Raw genomic sequence first — 9,281 nt, forward strand, 5'->3', positions numbered from 1 at the left:
CTAATAGATCGACATAAAAGGTATAAATATTTTCTGAAAATTCAGAAACAAATGGCGCTTTGAGAGAGAAGAAGCGGCGCAAGAAACTCTACCAGTAACATTTTGTTTGCGCTCTTTTAAATGAAATATACAATATTGTACTGTCATTGCTATTGCTATAAAATAATCATAATCTAGTCCCAGGCTGACGTATCACTTAGATATTTAGCTGTGGAGTATTGGATTTACGACACAGACATTTTTTAATAAAAAATTCAACTTTATATTATAGATAATGCCTGAACAGTGGCTGGGACTTTATTATAAATAAAGTGTATATATACATTTACCCTTAAAGCTATTATGTATCTTATGAAGTCTACACGAATTAGTTACAAGCAATTCCTTATTTCTAGTGTTATAATGGAAATCACTATTAAGAGCAAAAAGGTGACGATTTTTGTGAAAGTGTATAAAATTTTCATAAATGTACAATGAACAGTCATAATATTTATTTCTTTAATTTCTTCTTTGAGACACTGTGTTTAACCAAGCTGATATATAGCACGAAGAGCTCTCTTTTGGAGATCAAACACTATATCAATGTCAGCAGCATGACTCCACAGGAAAATACCGTACGTAATGATGCTGTGAAAATAACGGAAGTACACTAATCTAGCGGTCGCAACATTAAGTCTTTAAACAATTCGACACGTGTTCTACCAGTCTGTCTCGTGCCAGAATTTGGCGAGACAACGCGTCGAGGCGAAACACGTGTCGAATTGTTCAAAGACAAATATTGGATATTACGGAATTAACACATAAGTAAACTCAAATCATTTGGATGTTTATCAATGTACATAAAAATAAACTGATAGATAGTTAATATATCAACTATAGTTACCTAAAAAGTAAAATTAAGTTAATATTTTAAATCCTGAGAAAGTTAGAAAGATTCAAAAATTCTAAAAATTTATTCATTTTAAAGTATTATTTTAATTTGATTTCTGAACGACGGGGGCCACATCAAAGTAAAATCAAAATCGTTGTTTTTATTTCATTTCCAGCATTTTCATATTTGTTCACCTTTTAAGCCTTCTCTGGACTTCCACAATTAATTTAAGACCAAAATTAACCAAATCAGTCCAGCCATTCTCGAGTTTTAGCGAGACTTACGAACAGCATTTCATTTTTATATATGTAGATAATGTCCGCTACTAACGCTATAGGATACTCTTCCACAGCAATACAATTCGACGCAATTCTGCTTGTAGTGTCGGCCTTACCTAGATTATCATCAAGATACCACCTATCGATAACAACTCTTATAGCCTTGCCTAGTATCGGAATACTGAGTCTCGAAATCTTGAGCGATTACCAATTCTGCAGAAATTGGCTTCGAAGAAGCTGGACGTCATTAATAATAGAGTATGGCAATACGTCAAGCCAGCTCTGAGCTCCCAGAATTATCTGCGACACAGTGCACTGTGAACGGCTCGATCACTTGGCATTGCGTAGCCTTCGCTTCATTGTGTCATCTCCGCATTTATCACGGGGAGTGTTGCGAATAGCTGTTTAAGGTGATTCCTGCCGCCAAAGTCCACCTTCGCAAGATACGAATGTGTGGCGCTACTCTAGAATGGGAAGGCGCTACTCTCAAGGTTCCACGAACAAACAAGCTGTGAGATGAGCTTCCTTGTGGGGTATTTCTGTGATGATATTATGACATCGATACCTTCAAAAAAAGCGCGTACAATTTTCTAATTTATCGGCAACGCTCCTGTGATTGCTCTGGCATATAGAGAGGTCCGGACCTCTCTCAAATTCAGCAAACCGGTTTCCTTACATGACGAATTTCGTGAAGGGCGGCCTTTAACTGCCGTCAACGAAAATAATGTGGCTACTGTTAAGCGACTAATTGAAGAAAACCCACGGATTACCTATGAGCCAATTCGAGGATTATTGGTGATTGGTATGAGCCAAATTCAGAAAATTTTACACAAAGAATTGAAAGTTCGGAAACTTTGTTGTCGTTGGATCCGTCATGAACTAACAGCGGAGCGGAAACGGGCTCGCGTGGATTGGTGCTCACAGATGCTAATTAAGTACGACCACGGACATTCTAATGCTGTTTATGACATTGTCACAGGAGGCGAAACGTGAAATGTTTGTTTTGAAAATTGTTTTGAACCCGAAAAAAAACAGCAATCTTGTTAATGGTTGTTTGAAAATGAGGACAGGCCAGCAAAAGTGAGGCAAGCGAGAAACGTTGGAAAATAAATGTCGTATTTTTTTCTCAGCTACGGGTCCCATCTGCACAATTCCACTTGAAGATCAAAAGAGTGTTAATGCCGAGTGGTATTCTACCATTTAATTACCCAGGGTGTTAAAAAAAGTTCGCGAAAGACAACCAAAAAGCCGCGTTCTCCTACATCATGACAACGCTTCTTCACACACTGCCAACAAAATTATGTCATTTATAGCTTCCGAAAAAATACAACTCGTCACCCATCCTGCACATAGCCCCGACCTAGCACCCTATGATTTCTGTATTTTCCCCAAAATCAAAGAATTGATGAGAGGTTTCATTTTTACCAATTCCGAAGAGGCAGTGATAGCGTTCAATCAGCACGTAGAAAATATGCCTTCGGATCTGTGGTCCCCCTGTTTTAAAAAAGGGTTCAATCGCATGAAAAAATGTTTAAAATGTAAAGGAGAGTATTTTGAAAAGCAATAAACATATTTTTTTGGTTATAACATGTTGTTTTTTTTTTAAGTTACGCAAAACTTTTAGTGTGACCTACGTATATACAGATATAACTAAAGTATTGGACTGGAAACTTACAAACAGCAAAAATAAAACACAAAAAATTCATTATTAATGATGCGTGTATAGTATTATAATTAAATATATAATATGAAACTCTCAATTTAGCAAGTAATTTTTGGTCCAGCTTCCACTTCAAATATTAAGTCAATTGTTCAAAACTCACAAGTTCATATTCTCATATACTCTTCGCGTAAAAATTGTGGTACGAGGATAAACTTCCAAAATTATCTTTTGACTGTCATCCATCATTGCCATGACTTCATAATAAACCAGATATCATATTATTCATACTTAATATTTTCATTTTTACGGGATTGTTTTAAAAAAAAGTTCTTTTATGGTGATGATGCCCATTGAACGTTAACTTGAATTATATTGTCAACTTAAAATTTAAATGTGAATATCAACATCCTCTCCGTTTTCCAAATATAAACGATCCACCACAATTGCCAAAGAAGAAGCAACGACCTTCTTTACATCCTTGATCGTGGCCGTGTGTCCTGTTTAGACCCGCTCGTATTGCAGGTCCGAAAGCATGGTAAGGATTATTTTTTTGGATCGGTTTCTTCTCTGTAACGCCAAGTAACTCATAGAAGTATTGTTGAACTTTAGATTCACTATTCGTGTCTTGACCAACAGCTGTTCCATGACCTATGAATTCGGTTTGGTGCGCATCATGAAATATCATGGCCACTATAAATAAAATTAAATAAATCAATTCATTGTAGTTATTTGGAGGGCAATTATTATCAAAACTGTAAACATAAATACAATATTATACAATTTTTATAAAAATAAACACAACTTCTTTACTCTCGTCGATGATATAAAATATTATAATGAATTAGCGAAATTCTCTAAGGGAAAAGAGGACAAATAAGGGTTGTTAACTGTACAACGCCGCGGCGCACATTCTTTTGTGTTACCGCCCTTTTAGAAAGATGTACACGCTTTCTTTGAAGGTACCCATGTTTTATCATCCCGGAAACAAAGATGACGATCTTTGAGGCCAATTATTTGGCTTTGGCTTCCAGATGACCGCGGAATTGGCAATCGCTCGAAATTTCATGACTAGTATTCCAGTACTAGGCGAGGCTTTAAGGGAAGTGTTGTCGAAGAGTGATGATCTTTTACAAGATCTAGGTTGATTCCAGGACAAGGTAATAAAGGTTTTGATTTATCCCGATTTACAAAGTTCGGAATGACTCGATGTTTAATAATGTAATATCTTTGTCAATAGCAGCTCTTAATTTTTAATTCAATTAAAGGACCAAGACAGACGGCAAACAAAGTAGGTGAGGGGTTGTAAGTCTTAATTTATAGAATAACGTAAGACTAAGAATGTGGTTGTTAACATAAATAATTTCAAAACAGCCTTACCAATAACAAAATATCCGTAGAGAAACATCTTCAGCGGTATTTGTATTCGAACTGGTCGTATCATAAAAATGCTACCTATTAAAACAGCGGAACAAATCTGAAGATAACTGGATGCTGCTACTAAATTAAAAGTTTAACGAAAATTGATAACTTAATCAAATTCTTTTGATTATTGAAATCTTTGAATTCCAATAGTATTTTCAAGTTTTGTATTACACTGGCATCAAACAGAATATTAATCATTTTACGATTTTAGAGTTTCCTGATATTTCGACACTATTAAATAGCTGGTCCGTGACTTTCAGAAGTAGCTCTAATCTCAGAATATAGAACAAACGTATTCTGAGCTGAAAATGTAACACTAGCACTATAGTTTTAAAAATTATGCTCTTAAGAATAAGTGAGATTATTTAAACTTCTTATAGGTAATTCCCTGCGCTGTTTATAGAAATGTTTTAAGGTAGTTTTTGCTTCGATTGATCTAAAACAAAACGAACATTCGAGATTTTACAAGTACAAAAGTTTTCTCTCTGTCTCAAAATTTCGGGCCATGCTCTCTCTTAGCCTAGTCCAATTTAACCCCCCAGGAGGACTGTAAAAGAAGAAGTGAAACTATCCAGTTTGCCGTTAACAACAAAAATACGGGTGGTGTTTATATCCATCCCAAGAATAGTGATACCCCGGTAAAGAAGTTTTCACTTCAAAAAAATCCCCATTTGTCAACACGGTTATTCGTTAAAAATTCCCTTAATGCCCCATCAAGCATCAGAATACTGAGTTCAAAATCGGGAGCAATTGCCAATTCTGCGATGATCTGGAAGCCAAATAGGATTCGTAAAAACTGCAGGTCATAATATATAGAGCAAAGTAATTTGCTTCAGGCCACCCTAGAAAAAATGGAGTATTTAACTAATCTCTGATCTGGCACACCCTGGTATCAGCTCCATCTATTTGACCGCAGTTTCGGGGATCCAGTGCTCTGTAAACCGCCAGATAACTTGGAGTTGCGTAGAGGTGTAGCTTCATTGTGTCTGCTACCGTTTTTATCACGGGGAGTAATTCAAAGAGCTGTTTGACCTTTCTTTCAATCCTGTCGCCAAATCCAACATTCGCTCAACACGCTACAAATAAAACTATCACCTCCAACCTTTAGATGTCTGGCCTGTCTCTACAATGAGGTTTTCAATAAAATTTCTTCTAAATACAAAAAAATTATGTACTCTCTTCATACTTTAGAGTTTCCTTGTATGGGGACGTTCAATTTGTGAATTTTTAGTAAGTCGTATTAAAATTTCTTAATCATTAACTTTCTTCTTTCTTATAAATAACCCCTTTTGATCTTATTTCCTAGAATATATTTATAGCAATATACAATAAAAAAATAAGTACACGAAAAAAAAATTATAAATAATGAGTGTATTAAAGAGAGTAAGAAAAGTTTGTAATACAGTCGGTGGCAAAACTTCATTTCAATATAACAATAAAATTTTTGTTTGTACCGTTATGATTTTCAAACCGGCTAGCTTTCGTTTCAGATCTGTAATAAAATGTACAACAATTCAGATTGAATTAGACTCTTCGATTATTGGGAGTAAAAATTATGGTAGAAGTATACTTTCAAAGTTATACTGTAATTGTGAATCATCATTGCCATGACTTCCTAATCTGACAAATCTTAAACTATTCATAGCTCGAAGAGAAAAGAGAATTTAGTTTTTTATTTATCCACGTTATAAGATATTCGGCAAGACCAGGCATACATTTGAATGATTTAAAAATATATTTGTCAATTGCAGCTCTAAAATTTAATATCGATCACAGGATCAAGACAGACGCAATCAAAGTAAGTGAGGGGCTAGGTATAAGATTCTTCTTATAGAATAACGATAGCCTAAGAATGTGATTGTTAGAATAAATAATTGCAAAGCAGCCTTACCAATAACGCAATATCTGCAGAGAAATATCTTCAGCCGTATTTGTATTCGGACTGGCTACAGCCAGTGTATTTTTATGATACGTCATAAAAATGCTAACTATTAAAACAACGAAACAAATCCGACGATAGCCAAACGCTTCTAATAAAAAGTTTAGAAGAAAAATTATAATTTCATTAAATACTGGTGAAGCGTCAATACCTTTTGTATTATTAAAAAATATTTTAGAAATATTTCATAGACATAATATATTAGTTAATTTATATAAAATAAAATATTGAATTGTTTAAATAATTTAACTTCTTTCCGTTTTATTTCCGTTATCCAAATACAAAGGTTATAGAACATAAATTTCCAAAGAAGAAGCAACGAGCTTCTTTACGTCCTTTATCGTGACCGTGTGTCTTTTTTAAACTCGCTCGTATTGCAGGTCCGACAGCAAAGTGAACATTATTATTTTGGAGTATCGGTTTCATCTCTGTAAGGCCAAGTAACTCATTGAAGTATTGTTGAACTTTGGATTCACTGTTCGGGTCTTGACCAACAGCTGTCCCATGAACTATGAATTCGGTTTGGTGCGTGTGATGAAATATCATGACCGCTATAAAAATAAAATAAAATATTAAATAAATCAATTCTTTGCAGTTATTTGGAGGGCATTTATTACCAAAAACTGTAAGAATAAATAACCTTTACAAAAAACTTTAAGCACTCGTCGTTCATCTAAAATAATGTAATGACACAGCTAAATTCCTTTTTTTAAGTAAGAAGAGGAGAAACCAGCTTTCCTGATGTTAAGTGATCACCGCCGCCCAAATTCTCATGAAAAAGCAAAGGAATCACAGGAAAGTTGCCGGCCTCTTAGAAAGGAGTACGTGCTTTTTTTTAAGTACCCATTTTGTATCATCCTGGAATCACATCTTCGAGGCCAATTTGGCTTGGCCTCGGCAGTATTCTAGAGGCTTTAAGGGAAGTGTTGTCGAAGAGCGGTGATCTTATACTTGATCTAGGTTGATTCAAGGACAAGATAATATAGGTATTGATTTATCCACGTTATAAAATAATCGGCATGACTCGCCGTACTGTTGAATAATGTTTAAGATTTATGTCAATTACAGCTGTTAAAGTTTTTTGAAGTAAAACTTCTTTAGGCGCGACTTTTTTCTGACGGAAGTAACGCTCAGTAAAAAAGTCAATTGAAACAATTTTTTATGCCGTTATAATTTTATGCTTTAAAAAAATCATTTCAATATGCAGAGTAATATTTTTTCAAAATCTCCAAGTATATAATTTGCTTCTTTATTACTACTTTTGTAAAAAAAAAATTAACAATAAAAACTTCAAAAACACTATTCCAAAACAATAGATATAATGTGCACCAAATATTATAACAAAAAAATGCGTATTTTCATACAATCTAATTAATTAATCTAATTCTATTTACGATTATTGTAATTTTTGGAGTCGGTGTCCTTCCGCCCCGACGTGCTCTCGCCTCTCGCCTCCTCACGACTCAAGCACATCCCACCTATAATTATGTATGTAGTAACAAACCTATCTTGGATGACACCGACTTCAAAAATTACAATAATCGTAACTAGAAATAGATTAATTAATAAGATGGTATAAAAATACGCAATTCTTTTTATAATTTTAGTGCACATTATATCTATTGTTTTGGAATAGTTATCATCCACTTTTAATAATTTCAAAACAGCCTTACCAATAACAAAATATCCGTAGAGAAACATCTTCAACGGTATTTGTACTCGAACTGGACGTATCATAATATTGCTAGCAATTAAAACAGCGGAACAAATCCGAACATAACTGGATGCTGCTACTATATTAAAAGTTTAACGAAAATTGATAACTAAATCCAATTCTTTTAATTATTGAAATCTTTGAATTCCAATAGTAGTTCCAAGTTTTGTATAACACTGGTATCAAACGGAATATTAATCGTTTTACGATTTTAAGGTTTCCTGATATTTCGACATTATTAAATAGCTGCTCCGTGACTTTGAGAAGTAGCTCAAAATATAACAGCAGTTCATTATAGTTTTAAAAATTATCCACTAAAAAATAAGGAAATAAAATAAGTGAGATTATAAAAATTTCTTATAAAAAGTATTTAATTTCCAGCAATCTTAAATAAAAAATTTAAGGGTAGTATTTCATTCAATTGGATCCAAAACATAACGAACATTCGAGATTGTAGGCTCTTTCTCTCTCTTTCTCTCGAAACTTCGGGCCATGCAGTTCTCTCTCTGCATGTCGTCAACTGGCTGAATGGGGTAAATTCAATCTAGTCCAATTTAACCCCCCAGAAGAATCCATTTTGCCGATAACCACAAAAAAAAGGGATGCACTCCGGGAGTGGATTGGTAGAGTTTGATATTTTGGAATGGTTGGGAAATAATTTCGCACGAATTGTTTTATTCGTCAGTATAAAAGTACTAGCGTTTATGTGGTTTAACAGAATATTTATTTATTGCGGAATCGTACGCAAAAAAGAAAATTTATATAAAATAACTTAAAAACCGCATTAGCCAAGTTTTATGCTCATGGCTACGCATTTATGAGGTACAGGTTTATTATCTGGGGAAACGGCACAAATGCGCAGGTAAAACATCTCTTAGTACTAAAAAAGTGCATACGCATATTAACCAATATAAAAATTACAGACGAATGTCCACCCCATTTCAAAAAATTGAAAATTCAAAAACCCTACCCTGCAATATATATCATGGAAATATGCAAATTTGTGAAAAGAAATTTACAAAATTATACAAAAAAAGAAAATAAAACCATCTCGATTTCCCGAAAGATATAAAAACACTTAAACCTCCCGCAATCAAAATTTGTACTACATACCTCGAGTCCTAACGTAATGTCTATAAAAATATATAAATATCTGCCAGACAAAATTCGAAGCATAGATAACGAAAATGAATTTATCAAAATACTAAAAAACTTTTTATTAGAAAAGAGTTATTATGCCCTTAATGATTTTCTAAATGACTCAAACGAAAATAAATAAAAATATGGGTCTCCTTACTACGGCTACGGTCTGCTGTTCAGACCAAATTGTGACACACAAACTGGGTATCCATAACTGTAACATACTGCCTTGTTTTAGTATTTACTCCAAATGT

At 33.9% G+C, this 9,281-nt stretch overlaps 1 long non-coding RNA gene across 2 annotated transcripts; it reads right to left on the reverse strand.

The window, feature by feature from the left end:
* Positions 1–5,711: 5,711 nt before the first annotated feature.
* LOC126975118 (uncharacterized) lies at positions 5,712–8,158 on the reverse strand. Of its 2 annotated transcripts, XR_007731630.1 has the most exons (3): positions 7,847–8,104; positions 6,126–6,724; positions 5,712–5,726 (listed from the first exon to the last, which is right to left on the reverse strand). It is a non-coding gene; the product is annotated as an uncharacterized LOC126975118 (long non-coding RNA). The 2 variants fall into 2 exon arrangements; XR_007731629.1 differs by lacking the exon at positions 5,712–5,726 and having other exon boundaries at positions 6,406–6,724; positions 7,847–8,158.
* Positions 8,159–9,281: the final 1,123 nt, after the last annotated feature.

The sequence above is a fragment of the Leptidea sinapis genome, chromosome 34 (assembly GCF_905404315.1).
Source record: "Leptidea sinapis chromosome 34, ilLepSina1.1, whole genome shotgun sequence".
Lineage (NCBI taxonomy): Eukaryota > Metazoa > Arthropoda > Insecta > Lepidoptera > Pieridae > Leptidea > Leptidea sinapis.